Below are 15,800 nucleotides of genomic sequence, written 5' to 3'. Positions count from 1 at the left end.
TCGTGTGTTAGTGCAGAATTCTGACACGTAGGAAGAAGGCACAAGGTGATTTACCACACTTTTAAGGGAAAGGGCTAAGGAGGGTCCTAGCTGCCTTTGTAAATGGTCCTGGGTAACTTATCTCATGCCTGACCAGCTTATTTCTGTTGGTTGGTATTCATTAAGGTCTTTAACTGCAATTATTAAAACTTAGAGACATTGAAAAATTAAAATAAAATAAAACTCAGAGAAATCAAGGGTTGTGTTGCTCAATTTTTCTTGTTTTAATAACTGATTAACAAATATATGAATTACAGACAAAATTAGAAAATACAGAAAGTTTTTTTGTAATACCATTACTCACTGATAGCTATTAACATTTTAGATTGCTCTAGAGTTCCATTCTCTGTGTCTAACTGGACATTTCTATATATGCTGTCTTATAATATATAGCTTCTTTTTAGCCTAATAATGGATTGTAGTGACCTTCCCATGACAAAGATTATTCTATGGTATTTTTTAATGGCTGCACTAAGTTCTGCTACATATCTGTATCACGTAGGGAAAAAAAAAAAGATAAATGGAAAACTAATTTCACCAGAAAACAAATTCAAGGGTTTTCTTTGGCAAGAATAGGAATGGATGGGGGTGGTGGTTAAGGGATGGTATCGACTGTTAGGCTCAGAAGGTATTTTAGTATAATCTAGTCCAGTGGTTCGCAAGGTGCTATCTCACTAGGCGTCTCCATTTTTAATTCTAGAAGATGATAAGATTGTCCAACAAGGGAGAAATATCCAGTCCTATATCCTGATATTGATAAAGGAGAGTGGGCCCAACATCTATAAAAGGAGAGCTGAATCCTTTTTGTTAGTTATCTAGAGACTGAAGGGGCCAAATATCTCAGACTGACCTACTCTGTAAAGTTATTCTGTTAAGAGTTAAGTGAATGATTTTGGGGGGAGGGGTGGTTTGGGAGAGACAGCTTCTGATATGCCCTAATGTGGTTCTTTTCTAAACCTAATTTCCCCATATGGATTTCTACCAAAATTATTTGGTTAGTTCAGTTAAAGAAAACTGTCCTAAATTTTGATTCAAAATAAGGCTACCAGGACAGCATCAAAAGCTGGCAAAGAAACAAAATCTCCCATACATGGCTGGGTGAATATAAAATTGTACAGGCATTCTAGAAAGTAGTTTAGCACTTTCTTTGAAAACTAAACACGTAATTATTAATATGGTCCAGCAATTGCAATCTTGGACCTTTAGATTAGAGAAATGAAAACTTTTTGTTCACACAAAAAACCCTATACACAAATGTTTATGGCAGTTTTATTTTAAGAGCCAAAAACTGGAAATCAGCCCAGAGATATGGTTAAACAAACTGGTACATCCATATTGTGGAATACTATTCAGCAATAACAAGTAGCAAATTAAGGATATATGCAACTTGGAAGAATCTCCAGGGAATTATAATGACTTAAAAAAAGCCAGCCTCAAAAGGTTATATACAAGGGAACTCCATTTATATAATTTTTTTTTCTTTTCACCTATTTAACTTATTCTTCCATCACCCCCACCCTGTAACCATTAGTTTGTTCTCTACAATTAAGAGTCTATTTCTTGATTCATCTTTATTTTTTCCCTTTGCTTGTTTCATAAATTCCACAGTGAGTGAAATCATACAGTATTTGTCTTTCTCTGACTTATTTCACTTAGCATTGTATCTTCAGCTCCATTCATGTTGTTGCAAATGGCATGATTTCATTCTTTGCTATGGCTGAATAATATTTCATTGTATATAGATACCACTTCATTATCCATTCATCAATTGACGGACACTTGGGCTTCTTCCTTATCTTGGCTATTGTAAATAACACTGCTATAAACGTAGGGCTGCATGTATCCCTTTGAGTTAGTGTTCTTGTATTCTTTGGGTAAATATCCACTAGTGTGATTGCTGGATCATAAGGTACTTCTAATTTTTAACTTTTTGAGGAACCTCCATACTGTTTTCCACAGTGGCTGCACCTGTTTGCATTCCCAGCAACAGTGCAAGAGGGGTCCCCCTTCTCCACATCTTCACTAAGACCTATTGTTTCTTGTGTTAATTTTAGCCATTCTGACAGGTTTGAGGTGGTGTCTCATTGTTTTGGTTTTTCAGTTTTGATGTGCATTTCCCTGATGACATGTGACAATGAGCATCTTTTCATATATCTGTCGGTCATGTGTATGTCTTCTTTGGAAAGATATCTGTTCACATCTTCTGCCCATTTTTAAATTGGATTATTTATTTTTTGGGTGCTGAACTTTAGAAATTCTTCATATATTTTGGATATTAATCCTTTATCTGGTATGTCATTTGCAAAAATCTTCCCCCATTCCTTAGGCTGCCTTTTAGTTTTATTTCCTTCTTTGTGCAGAAGCTTTTAATTTTGATGTAGTCCCAACAGTTTATTTTTGCTTTTGTTTCCCCTGCCTTAAGAAACATATTTGGAAAGAAATTGCTTTGGCTGATGTCAAAGAAGCTACTGCCTATGTTCTCTTCTAGGATTTCTATGGTTTTAGGTCACACATTTAGGCCTTCTTTTTTTTTTTTAAGATTTTTTAAATTTATTTATGAGAGACACAGAGAGAGAGGCAGAGACACAGGCAGAGGGAGAAGCAGGTTCCATGCAGTGAGCCCGATGTGGGACTCAATCCCAGGACTCTGGGATCACTCCCTGAGCTGAAGGAAGACACTCAACCACTGAGTCACCCAGGTGTCCCCACATTTGGGTCTTTAATCCATTTTGAATTTATTTTTGTATAAGAAAGTGGTCCAGTTTCATTTTTTTGTATGTTGCTGTCCAGTTTTTCCCAGTATCATTTGTTGAAGAGACTTTTTTCCCACTGTATATTCTTTCCTGCTCTGTTGAAGATTAATTGACCATATACTTGTTGGTTTATTTTCTGGATTTTCTAATCTATTCCATTGTATATAACATTTTGAAATGAAAAGATTTATAAATAGAGGACAGGGTAATGGTTGCTAGTGGTGGTGGAGAGGGGAGAGATAGTGACAATATAATAGGGCAATAGGATGGATCCTGGTTGAAATGCTGATGGACCTGCTCAGTGTCTTGACTGTGGTGGTAGAAACACAAACATACACAGGACAGGGGATAGAATGCACTCACATATGGAACCACATACATGAGTACACACACACACAAAGGGATAAAACCAGGGAAATCTGAGTAAGATGGGAGGGACTGTACCATGTCAATACTTTGGTTGTGACACTGTACTATACTTCTGCACAGTGTTTGCATTGGGGGACACTGGCCAAAGTGTACAAGCAATATTCTACATTATTTCTTATAACTGCAAGTAAATCTACAACTATTTCAATAAAAATTTCAACAAAAAAATGCTACAATTCTTGGCAAATGATGTTGTCTAGCTTTCTTCAATCCAGTTACCTCTACATGTAGCTTTCAAATGCATATTAAAAATCTTGCCCACATTAATGTTCTGGTCAATATATTACTGAGATCCCATTTACCTCAGGGGAATGACCTGAGTAAGCCAGTAAGTTAATTTTGTAATGAGTTCTAAAGCAGATGGCTAGAGTGAGACAGAACACCATTACATTTAACGTGGTTGGGCTGACAGCCTGGCATTAAATGCTTAGATTACACACAATAGCATCTTAAATCTTAGGTTGTATATGAACTACTTATTCTAAATAGTCCACTAAGCACATTCTTTTTTGTTTTTTTTATTGCTTTGGAGTAAATTATGAAGAAAGATTCTTGCATGTTTTTAAACTCAAAATGTCATAGCAGATTTTCTAGGCACATAATAAACACTAAATATTTTTTCAGACTGATTACATTAGACTTAAATTCTAATTTTACTCTTAAAAGTAATATTACCTTAAACTTTATAAGAGATTTGGAGAAATGAGAAAAAGGAAAAAAAACATATGCTATAATAATCTAATATAATTATCACTTGGGCCTAGGGGCACCTACGTGAGTGTCCAATCTTGATTTTGGCTCAGGTCATTGAATCCCGCATTGGGCTCTGCACTTAGCAAGGAGTCTGCTTGAGGATTCTCTCTCCCTCTCTCTCTATCCTACCCCATCTGTCTCTCATTCTCTCAAGTAAATAAATAAATCTTAAAAAAAAATTATCACTTGGGTCTATTTTTATACAGTTTTAGGATGCATTTTTAAAATATCGATTATCATAATTGCATATTTTTGATATCATAAACATTTTTACATGTTGCTCAGTAAGTCTTTATTCTATTTTAATAGCTGCAAAATAATTCATCTGAATTTAATCCATTACAAACTTAAATTGTTCCCAGGTTTATTAAGATCATAAGCAATAATTAAATAATCATTTTTATCTTTATAGAATTTTCCCATTTTTTTAGGATATTCCCTTAGGATTGAGTCTCAGAAATGGGATTACTGGATTGAAAGGTAAAAATATTATTATAATTTGATGCATATTTTTTCCAATGAGCTGTGCCATCGTGATTAGGTTTTTGTTTTTTAATCAGCACTAATTTAATAAAAAAATGACATCTCAATCCTTTTTGAATTTATAATTGCTGTGAGTTTAAACATTCTCCCAAATGTTTGTTTAATAACTTGTTTTTCTTGTGAATTGGCTAACTGTGAATTCACATTTTTTTCTTTACCTACCAACAGGGGGTTTAGTTTCTTTTTTTTAATAGTTTGGAAAAGTTCTTTAGTAAATGTTAATATGTTTTTTATGCAGGGAAGAAATCAAGTGCCAAGCACAGTCTCATTTCACTAAATCCTTACAAAATCCACTTGAATTAAATATCTAATTTAGTTGTCCCAAGTTATAAAAGAGGAACCAAGATTCAGAGAAAGTAACTTTTGCTCACAAATATAAGCAAGGAACAAGTGTAGGTTGCAATCAGGTCTTTGTTTCTGAGCCTAGTATTCATTCCATCATAAAAACTCCCTTACCTAATTATGGTGAAAGATAATTGCTATAGTAACTTTAGTTGAAGAAAGAATCCATAATATCCCAATTTTAAGCCAGATTTAGTAGCAGTTAAAATGATGTAGACACTCTATTTTTTTTTTTAATTTTTATTTATTTATGATAGTCACACAGAGAGAGAGAGAGAGGCAGAGACATAGGCAGAAGGAGAAGCAGGCTCCATGCACCAGGAGCCCGATGTGGGATTCGATCCCGGATCTCCAGGATCACGCCCTGGGCCAAAGGCAGGCGCTAAACTGCTGCGCCACCCAGGGATCCCAACACTCTATTTTTTAAGAAGAAAGTAGATTACTTCTTTTGGATTAGATATAAGAAGGAGAAAGAAGAACTAGAATGCAGATTAAAACCCTTCTTGTAAAAAGAATTCCTTGGTTGGAAGACAAAGCTTCTGGAAAATGAAGAGAGCCAACAGGACAGATGAGAAATTGGCACAAAATCTCAGAATAGAATTTTTGTCTGTAAGTTTAAAAAGCAAGATGAGTTAAACTGGCAGAGTTTAGGCAATTCAGTAAAAAAAGATTATGACTTGGAATCATTAAATAACAGTTAAGGACTGGCAAGAAAGGGATCAAATTGTAACCAGATGCCTATTTTCTTTGGCCATTTACTAGTAGGCATTACTTGGAAAATATAATATTTAAGAACAAATAAATCTTTAAAAAGGAAAACATGGTAATATATGCAGTTTTACATAAACACCATTTATTTCTTAAGCCTGTTATTTGGAGTTGTGAGAAATAATCAGGGATCATAAAACTGTTAATTAATCTATTTATTTTAAAGGAGAGGTAGAGAAAGGTTTATGAGGATTTTGTAACTACAAAACACAACAAAAGTAAACTCTCATCCTAACAGAGCGGAACACACTGAAGAGGACAATGCTATGTGACGTTTACTGTGCACAAGCTTTTGCCTTTTTTCACTCTAAGCCTCACGGAAAACAAAGAGGGGCTCTTTTCTATGAAATTGCTTGTGCAGCTTCTCCAGGTCAGGAATAGCTTAGGGTCTGGGACTAGAAAAGAGCAGCAGTAATCAAGGTGCAGAGCTGGAAGTTTTATACCCACCATTTAAGATCCAGAAGAAGCTGGAAGAATCAGTGGGATACTAGGAAGGCTCACAAAGGAGAACTCTAATTGCTATGGAAAGAAGACTGGAAAGCTGGAGATAGAGTATAATAAATAGAGAAATGTAAAAACAGATTAACATGAGAAGGCAGCACTCTGCACAGCTAGAAGCTGCAGGACAGCAAAGATCTAGAGTCTGGACTACGGGAAAGCTAAAACTAAACTCATCCTCTAACCCCCCACTCCCACCCCACCCTATGAGCCGAATGCCCACTGAGAGCCTCAGCTCACTCTGGTTCTGAACACTGATGGGTGTAGGGATAAGTGATAAAGAATGTAAATGGCATGGCAGGCCCTGAACAGATGAGTCTCTCAATGAATGAATAGAGATTATTATTATTATTACTATACTTAAATGGTTTATGTATTTTACATATTGCTACAGATGCATCTTCTTCTGTCTGCTGTTCATGAATGACTCTAGGTTTCTTTAATTATTTTTATTTTTTAAAGGCTTTATTCATTTATTAATGAGAGAGAAAGAGAGGCAGAGACATAGGCATGGAGAGAAGCAGGCTCCCTGTGATGAGCGTGATGTGGGACTCAATCCCAAGACTCCCAGATCATGACTTGAGCCAAAGGCAGATGTTCAACCACTGAGCCACCCAGGTGCCCCTCTTTAATTATTTTTAAAGAAAGAAATACAAATGGCTTATAAAATATCCAAGGCTTAAGATTTTTTTTTTGTTACTCTAAGTAACAATAACATTTACCAGTGACAGTTACCAAAATTGCAGATATTGACAAAACCATTGCAAACCTATAGTATTTCCAAATAAAGAATGCAGATGGCCTGGTGTAAAATATCACCTGCTATGTGAAAAATAACTCCAAGCTCAGAGGCCACTGATAGGATTACGTAGAGGTTCTCTGGAGGTGTGTAATGGGTAGCACTCCTAGGGATGTAACCTCGGGATAGCCAGCATATCCTTGGTTATCAACATAATCTTCTTAAATATGCAGCTCTGAATCCAGGATAACTATGAGCCAGGAACTATAATCCAGGACTATACTATGAGTCTTTAATACATGAAATTATTTGGCTGAATTTACAATAATTACGTCCTTACCAAATATATCCAAATTATATAATAACATTAACCAGAAAGAAGAGTCTGACTGATTATTCAAGATATTCTGTAAAACGGTGGGAATGAATAGGTAGATATAAGCACAACCTATAACCACTCAATCATTAGTGTATTACAATGTAAACTGCACTTTTCTGGCTACTGGGGCATCAAATACTTGGAAATGACCAAAATTCAACTATATTTTGTTGGGAAATACCAGCATCTTTCAAAATCAGCTAGCCATAAAATACTGGCCTTTAATTCATTATGAGACCGGATCTTGGCATCTCTCCACAAAAATGCAAGTTCTGTGAGTTGGCATCACTGATTAACTGAAGAATTTGCATAGTTCAATGCAAATCAAGGCTGGTACAATATATACCTGGAAGAAACAGCCTGGTTTAGGAGAAAGAACATACCTATTTTCCAGAAACAAATTTTGGTCAGGCTACAAAATTTTCATGCCTTAGTTTCTTCATCTGTAAGAAGGGGTCTCCCTCTCTCTCCATTGGTCAAGGATTGCACCAGACACTGCAATGTTTGTAACTGGCCCCAAACAGACCAACCTTTTCTCCACACTTGGGTCTGGCAAAGCTTATTTAGTCAAGAGCCTTCCTCCATGTGTCTAGAAGGGGTCTGAAATTCATGACTGGTAAGCTACAAAATTAAACACCAAGTAAGTACCTAGGGGTATTTAATGGTAAAATGAGAAATATTTTTTTTTCAGGATTAGAATTTTAAGAGAACATACAGAAATATAAGTTTTGATCTGATAAGAATAAAGACTATAACTTCTCCAAGTCAACCATGAGAAAAAATACATTATGTTTTGATGGAGAGTGAAGAAAAATTTGAAACTCCTATGTTTTGGGTGTCTTTAACACATTTCAATTGCTAAAAGGCTTGGAGCATAAACAAGTATTCCACTGAGTGTGCTGTGCTCTCAGAACTATTCCACTTGGTATAGGCTTTAAACACTTTTGACAAATGCTTTCTATTTTCCATTGATTTAGGGGTAAAAAATGTCTTTGAAAAGAAACAATGTTTTTAAAAAAATTTTCCTGAAATTTCCTTCCCTGCAAGGTCTTCATCTTTCTTTCCTTTGTTTTTTTCTAAGGATTTATTTATTTATTCATGAGAGACAGAGAGAGAGAGAGAGAGGCAGAGACATAGGCAGAGGGAGCAGCAGGCTCCTCACAGAGAGCCCAGTGTGGGACTCGATTTGGTATCCTGGGATCAGGCCCTGAGCCGAAGATAGACACTCAACCACTGAGCCACTCAGGCGTCCCAGGTCTTCATCTTTCTAAACTGTGAGAAGTAAGTGCGCCCAGATGGCAGTCCCTCAGTAAGGATACTTGGGCAACCAAAACCCAGTATGAGTTAAGGGTGTACAATCTCATTCCTTTTCTCAAGAACCTTAGGTTCATAACATTAGTATGATGCTAGTAACAAACAGGGAGATAAAAATGTTGGGATCAGGTTAATCAATGGGATACTAATGTTTTTGTTCTGAAAAACTTATAAAGAAACCCAGCAGGATAGGCTCCTCATTCAAGCCCAGTGTTCCCTAGGAGCCAACTCCCCCTGTTCAACCTTCTGCCAGTTAACCCATGACACCAGCAATCTGCAGGACACTTAGCTGTTTTTTGTTTTTAACTTATGAAAAGTTTCAGATATTAACATTCTCTAGTAGAGAGGACAGTATAACAAATCCATAAATAATCAGAAACAATAATTACCAACCCATAGCCATTTTGTTTCATCCAAATCTCTGCCACAACTTTTTGAAGCAAATCCCAGACTTAATATTTTGTACATAATTCAGTATGTATCTTTAAAAGACTATAAAAATAAAAACACAGTGCCATGATCACATCTAAAATATTAATAATTCCTGAACATAAATATCCAGTTGGTAATCACATTTCCCCAACTAGCTCATAAAATATTTTAGCAATTGTTTGTTCACATCAGAATTCAAATATCCAAATATGCTCCCATTATTACAATTCATGTGGCTTTTATATCATAAGATCCTCTCTCTCCTTTTTTCTCCTTTTGCTTTTTATGTTTCAAAGAAATCAGGTCTTTTGTCCTGTAGTATTTCTCAGAGACTGGAATATGGTGACTGTTTTTGTGTTTGTTCATCATGAACTTATAAAAATATATTTGATATGCTTTAATCCAATGCAGTCATTATTCTTATGGATACTCCACTTGTACTATGTTGGTTAGTGAGAATCTTTCCATTTTGGAGCCTGTAAGTCCTATTGATATGATCCTTGTAATTTACAATAGTTTTCTGTTTGTTTACTTTTTTTTCCCCTTCTGGTAGGAAGGATTCAGGAAGACTCAGCCTCATCTTACACATTTCTATCGTAGACATAGAATCAGCCATTTCCCCAAGAAGCCTGGTTCCTTTAGAGAGGGATAGTATTCAGAGATCACAACTACAGATTGTCCTTTGTACCTGTTACCTCATATATACAGGTATACACAAGACGCTCTTCTTCTGGAACCCAGCGTGTTCCCTTTTCAAAGTTCAGTGAGAAAATACCAAGCTTCAAGCATCCTTGTATCCTATTCAGAAACCAGGTCCTAAACAACTCAGAGATGATTTTTTTTTCACCTGGTCAGCCAGGGGACAGGTTAAAATACCACATTAGCAACAAATTATTTTGGTGGACAGAAACTAAAAACAAGAAAGCTCATGAGTCCCTTCCTTTTTCTGGTATTAAAGGAAATACCTTGGTTCCATTTTGAGAACTTAGATAGAAAAAGGAATCTTTGTACATAGAGAATTTAATTTTTTTTTTAACTAAGTAAAGACATTCCTGTATGAGTAAAAGAAAAATTCTAGAAAAAGACTCACCAAGAATCTCCCTTGGACATGGAATTACAAAGGTGACTCACTGCCTTGTGTGGGTACGGGTCCCTGCTGGTAATTTATTTGTCAAAGCTGTGGAAGGATGACATAGGGGTGATCATTGTGTGAGGCTGTGGGCATTCGAAGGCTATCCCAAAGAAAACAGAAGTAGTTTTATATACTTGTCCAGCTAATTAGGAGGAATATTTCTGACCTCACTAAAGGAAAATATTCTTTAAACCTCACAGTATGTTTGAAAACAGAAAAGAAAGCGTAAAACAGAAGGGTATGTCTCATGGTAGTTTTTATACTTTAGAGCAAATTTATTCAGATGGTAAAAGGTTTCTCAGTCCCTAAGGAATAGCAGCAGGTTCCTATAGGACTGCTATGTGGGGATAGGGAATTTAATGGAAAGTCCTACAAATTAACCATAAAACTACTTAAAAATATACTTCCAAAAAGAAGATAAATGATCAAAAAGCACCTGAAAAAGTATTCAATATCCTAAGTTATCAGGGAAACACAAACAAAAATCATTATGAGATACCAAACCACCAGCTAAAATAAAAGACTGACAACTCCAAATGATGTCGTTGATGATGACTTGGAGCAACTGCAACACTCATACACAGCTGCTGGGAGTATAAAATGGCATAACCACTAGCAGAAGTGTTTGGCAGTTTATTAAAAGTTAAATATACATCTACCCTACAACCCAGAAGTTCCATTCTTAGATATTTACTGAGAGAAATGAAAACATGTCTACAAAAAGATCCACAAAATATCTGTAGCAGCCGTATTCAAAATAACTGCAAATAAGAAACAACCCAATTGTCCATCAATAGCAGAATGGATTCGCAGAGTGTGCCATACAATGGAACACTATTCTGCAATGAAAAATAAACCACTGATAAATGCAGTAACATGGATAAATCACAAAAACATCAAGTGAAAGACCAGATACACAAAAAAAATAGTGTTTGATTTAGTTTATGAAAAGTTTAAAAATTGGCAAAATGAATCTAACATGATAGAAATTAGATACTGTGTTTTTGGAGGGTAGACTAAAGAAAGAATCCAAAGAAAACTTTCTGGAGGAATGGATATGATCTATATCTTCTTTTCTGAACATTAGTTACATGGCTATAAATCAGTGGTTCTAAACCAGGGTGATTTTGCCTCCCAGGGGACAACTGGCAATGCTTGGAGGCACTTTTGATTGTCATGACTAGGGGGGATGCTACTGGTATCTAGTGGGGAGAGACCAGGGATGAACAAGACAGCTTTCCTACAACAAATAATTATCAAGTCCAAAATGTCAATAGTGCCAGGGCTAACAAACCTAGTATATATACAATTGTCAAAACTCATCAAACTGAAAAGCTAAGATCTGTACATTTTATTAAATGTTAATTATTACTGAAAGAAAGAAAGAAAGAAAGAAAGAAAGAAAGAAAGAAAGAAAGAAAGAAAGAAAGAAAAAGAATTCAACAACCCCTTCCTCACCTCCAAAAGTATATTTGGAGAAGATTGGCTAAAAACAAAAAAAGAAAAGAAAAGAAAAACTTCATATATATTTTTTAAAGATTTTATTTATTTATTCATGAGAGACAGAGAGGCAGAGACACAGGCAGAGGGAGAAGCAGGCTCCATGCATGGAGCCCGACGTGGGACTTGATTCCAGGTCTCCAGGATCAGGCCTTGGGCCAAAGGCAACGCTAAACTGCTGAGCCACCCGGCCTGCCCAAAAAACTTCGTATTTTAAACTTAGGAGAGTTCACCTGCTCAAAAAATGAATTTCGTATTAAAACTGTATGTAATTAATGTTTATTGAAACAAAAGAATATTGGTTTTTGGTTCCACATGTAAGATGTAAGGAGCTTAGAAGTTACCACTCCATACAAACAAGTAAAAAGCTGAATAGACTGAAAAATCAACAATTCTTCCTGAATCAGTAAGAGTGGGGAGGCCACAGGGCAGACTACTGCCTTTAAGATTGGAGAGACAAGAGAATATAGGGAGTCCTTGCTTATTGGAGCAGAAATTGAGGAGGAGAAACTGCTGTGGGAACTAGTACTACAGTAGGAAAACCTGAACGCATAATTGATGAAGTGCTGGAGGCTCAGTGTGGACAAGTCTGAGAGCTAAAAACTCTAAGGGGATCCATCATAATGAACCCCCACAATTTTGTGAGATTGACCTCCTGGGGGTCGGCCATGAACTCACAGAAAATATCAAGAAAAAAAATCCTCTCACGCTTCCAGATTGGGAAGGGAAAAAAGGTCTATTCAGAAATATACCAGAGCATTCTCTTCTTAACAAGGTCTGTCCTCCTGGGAAACCAGTTAACCACAGCCTAACCTGCTAGGGTGTTATCAGAACCGAAAACTAATTTCCCCAGATAAACCCAATTTATCTGGGAAAAGGGAAATAGCCAACTCCAGTCAGCTCTAGCCATTCTGTCCCACCTGAGGGGAGAAAAAGAAAAAAAAAATTGAGAAACAGATGTATAGTTCACAGTCCAGAGGCATAGGCTCAATAAATAACTAAGACTTAATTACAGGACTATAATTCCCCTCTTCATATACCTCTCTACCATATTCTTAAAGGCCTATTTACAAGCAGTTCCTTTTACCCAGTACATCATGTCCAGCTATCAAGAAAAAAAGACAAGGCATGCTAAAAGTTAAAAAACAGTTTTGAAGAGACAGAGCAAGAACCAGGTGTGGCATGACGGAATTCTCATACTGAGAATTTAAAACAACAATAATTCATTAGCTAAGGACTCCTTGATATAACAGAACATGTAAGAATAGATGTATAATGTAGCAGAAAGATGGGAAACCTAAGAAAGAACCAAAAAGAAAAGCTAGAGGTCAAAAACATTGTAAGAGAAATGAAGAATACCTTTGATGGGGTTAGCAGTAGTAGACCAGACACAGCTGCAGGAAGAATCACTGAATTTGAGGCTATCTTAATTATTACTGAAAACCAAATGCAAAGAAAAAAAGGACTGATGGAAAAAAAAATCTAAGGACTGTGAGACAACTACGAAACATGTAACATATGTGTAATGAGAATAGTAGAAGAAAGAAACAGAAAAAATAACTGAGAGTTTCCCCCAAATTAATGTCAGGCACCAAACCACAGATTCAGAAAGCTCAGAGAACATGAAGCAGGATAAATGCCTAAAAAACTCCACTACATTTAGCCATATCATTTTCAAGAAAAAGATCCTGAAAGAAGCCAGAGAGGGGAGGGAAATACCTTACCAACAGAGGAACAAGGTTAAGAATTAGACCCATTTTTTTCCCAATTTTTTATTCAAAGTCATATAAGCAAGAGAGTAAAGTGAAATATTTAAAGTATTGAGAAAAAAAAAATAATACCCCACCATCCTAGATTCTACACCCTGTGAAATTATTCTTCAAAAGTAAAAGAGAAATTTTCTCAGAAAAACAAAAATCAAGGGAATTTGTTGCCAGTAGACTTCTTTCAAGAAATATTATAAAAGTTCTTTTTTTTTTTTCTTTTTAGAGAGAGAGACCGACCACATGAGCAGGGGGGTGGCGGCAGATAAAGAAGGAGAAAGAGAGAATCTTAAGCAGGCTCTCCATTGAAGGCAGAGCCCAACACAGAGCTTGAACCCACAACCCTGAGATCATGACCTGAGCCAAAATTAAGAGTCAGACATTCAACTGACTGAGCCACCAATGTGCCCCAAAAGAAGTTGTTTAGGAGGAAAATCATATAAGTCAGAAACTCAGATCTACATAAACAAAGAACATCAAAGAAGATGTAAATGAGGTAAAATACAACCTTTTTAAAAACTGGTCTAACAGGGGCGCCTGGGTGGCTCAATCAGTTAAGCGTCTGTCTTGGGGTTGGGTCATGATCCCAGGGCCTTAAGAATGAGCTCCACACTGGACTCCCTGCTCAGCGGGGATTCTGCTTCTCCCTCTTCCTTTTCCTGCCACTCCCTCTGTTTATGTGCTCTGTTACATAAATAAAATCTTAAGAAAAAACTGGTCTAACAAATAAATGTATTTGATTATGTATGCTTATGTATATATCTTATGTGTGTGTGTGTGTTTATGTATTTATACGTGAAATGAATGACAGCAATGATATAAGGGACAGGAGGGAGCAATTAGGATTGTTTTGCTATTATATTCACTCTACCTGTGAAGTGGTATGGTGTTATTGGAAGTGCACTTGGGGGACAACTGGGTGACTCAGCAGTTGGGCATCTGCCTTCGGCACATATGGGATCCAGGATCAAGTCCCGCATCGGGCTCCCTGTGGGAAGCCTACTTCTCCCTCTGCCTATGTCTCTCTCTGTCTCTCATGAATAAATAAATAATCTTTTTTTAAAAATGAAGTGGACTTGTATTAGTTTTTTTTTTTTTAAGATTTTATTTATTTATTCATAAGAGACACAGAGAGAAAGAGAGCACATGGCAGAGGCACAGGCAGAGGGAGAAGAAGGCCCCATGCAAGGAGCCTGACATGGGACTCGATCCCAGGTCTCCAGGATCAGGCCCTAGGCTGAAGGTGGCACTAAACCGCTGAGCCACCCGGGCTGCCCAACTTGGATTAGCTGTAAATGTATACTGCAACCTCCAGGGTAACTATTAAATTTTTTTTTTTAAAGTATAACCACTATGTTAACAAAGGAGAGAAAATGCAACCCTATAAAATGTTAAATTAAAACCATAAAAGACAGAAAAGAAGTATAAGGCAAAAACAGGAACAAAGAATAAAGGCAACAAATAGAAAACAGCAACAAATTTGTAGATATTAACCCAACTATTTTGAATCATCACTTTGAACGTCAGTGGTCTAGAAGCACCAATTAAAAGACAGAGATGGTCAGAATGAGTCAAAAATAAGACCCAAACAAATGTTGTCTACAAGAAACTCACCTTAAATATAAAGACACATGTAAATGGGTAGAGAAAAAGATACCATGGTAACACTAATCAAAGAAAGTAGGAGTAGTTATTATTTTCAGACAAAGCAGACTTCAAAGCAAAGACATTACCAAAATGATAAAGGGGTCAATTCTCCAAGACCAATTCTTTTTTTTTTTTATAAATTTATTTATTTATTTATGATAGTCACACACACAGAGAGAGAGAGAGAGAGAAAGGGAGAGACATAGGCAGAGGGAGAAGCAGCCTCCATGAACCGGGAGCCTGACGTGGGATTCGATCCCGGGTCTCCAGGATCGCGCCCTGGGCCAAAGGCAGGCGCCAAACCGCTGCGCCACCCAGGGATCCCTCCAAGACCAATTCTTAACCATGTATACATACAACAACAGTGCATCAAGCTACGTGGGGCAAAAACTAAGAGAACTGTAAGGTGAAACAGACATATATACTATTATAGTTGGATATGGACAGATCCAACAGGCAGAAAATAAGTAAGGACAGAGTAAAATAAATAAAAATCAGTAAGAAAAAAAAGATAGGAAACCCGGTTTTAAAAATGGGCAAAAGACTGGAATAGACATAGCACAAAAAAGGGTGTCCATGTGGCCCACAGACAGAGAAGGTGCTCAGCTTCATTAGTCATTAAGGCAAACAAATTAAAAGCACAATGAGCTATCATGGCATTTACCAGAATGGCTCAAATAAAAAAGACAGAAAATACTCACTGTTGTTGATGATTTAAGGGAACCAGAATTCATATACCCTGGTGGGAGTTTAAATTAATACAAATACT

At 36.5% G+C, this 15,800-nt stretch overlaps 1 protein-coding gene across 8 annotated transcripts in view; it reads right to left on the bottom strand.

Moving 5' to 3' along the window:
• Positions 1 to 15,800, bottom strand: part of UBE3D (ubiquitin protein ligase E3D) — a 203,117-nt gene that overhangs the window by 61,501 nt on the left and 125,816 nt on the right. The window contains exon 10 of one of the 8 annotated variants that reach the window (XR_012033907.1): positions 10,080 to 10,166. The exons of the other annotated variants lie outside the window; for them this stretch is intronic. The gene's annotated coding sequence lies outside the window, so the exon portion shown is untranslated. The remainder of the gene's footprint in view (positions 1 to 10,079; positions 10,167 to 15,800) is intronic. 8 annotated transcript variants of the gene reach the window in all.

Source organism: Canis lupus, chromosome 7, assembly GCF_048164855.1.
Source record: "Canis lupus baileyi chromosome 7, mCanLup2.hap1, whole genome shotgun sequence".
Lineage (NCBI taxonomy): Eukaryota > Metazoa > Chordata > Mammalia > Carnivora > Canidae > Canis > Canis lupus.
The sequence above is the reverse complement of the archived record's forward strand: the minus strand, read 5'-3'. Positions and strand labels throughout refer to the sequence as shown.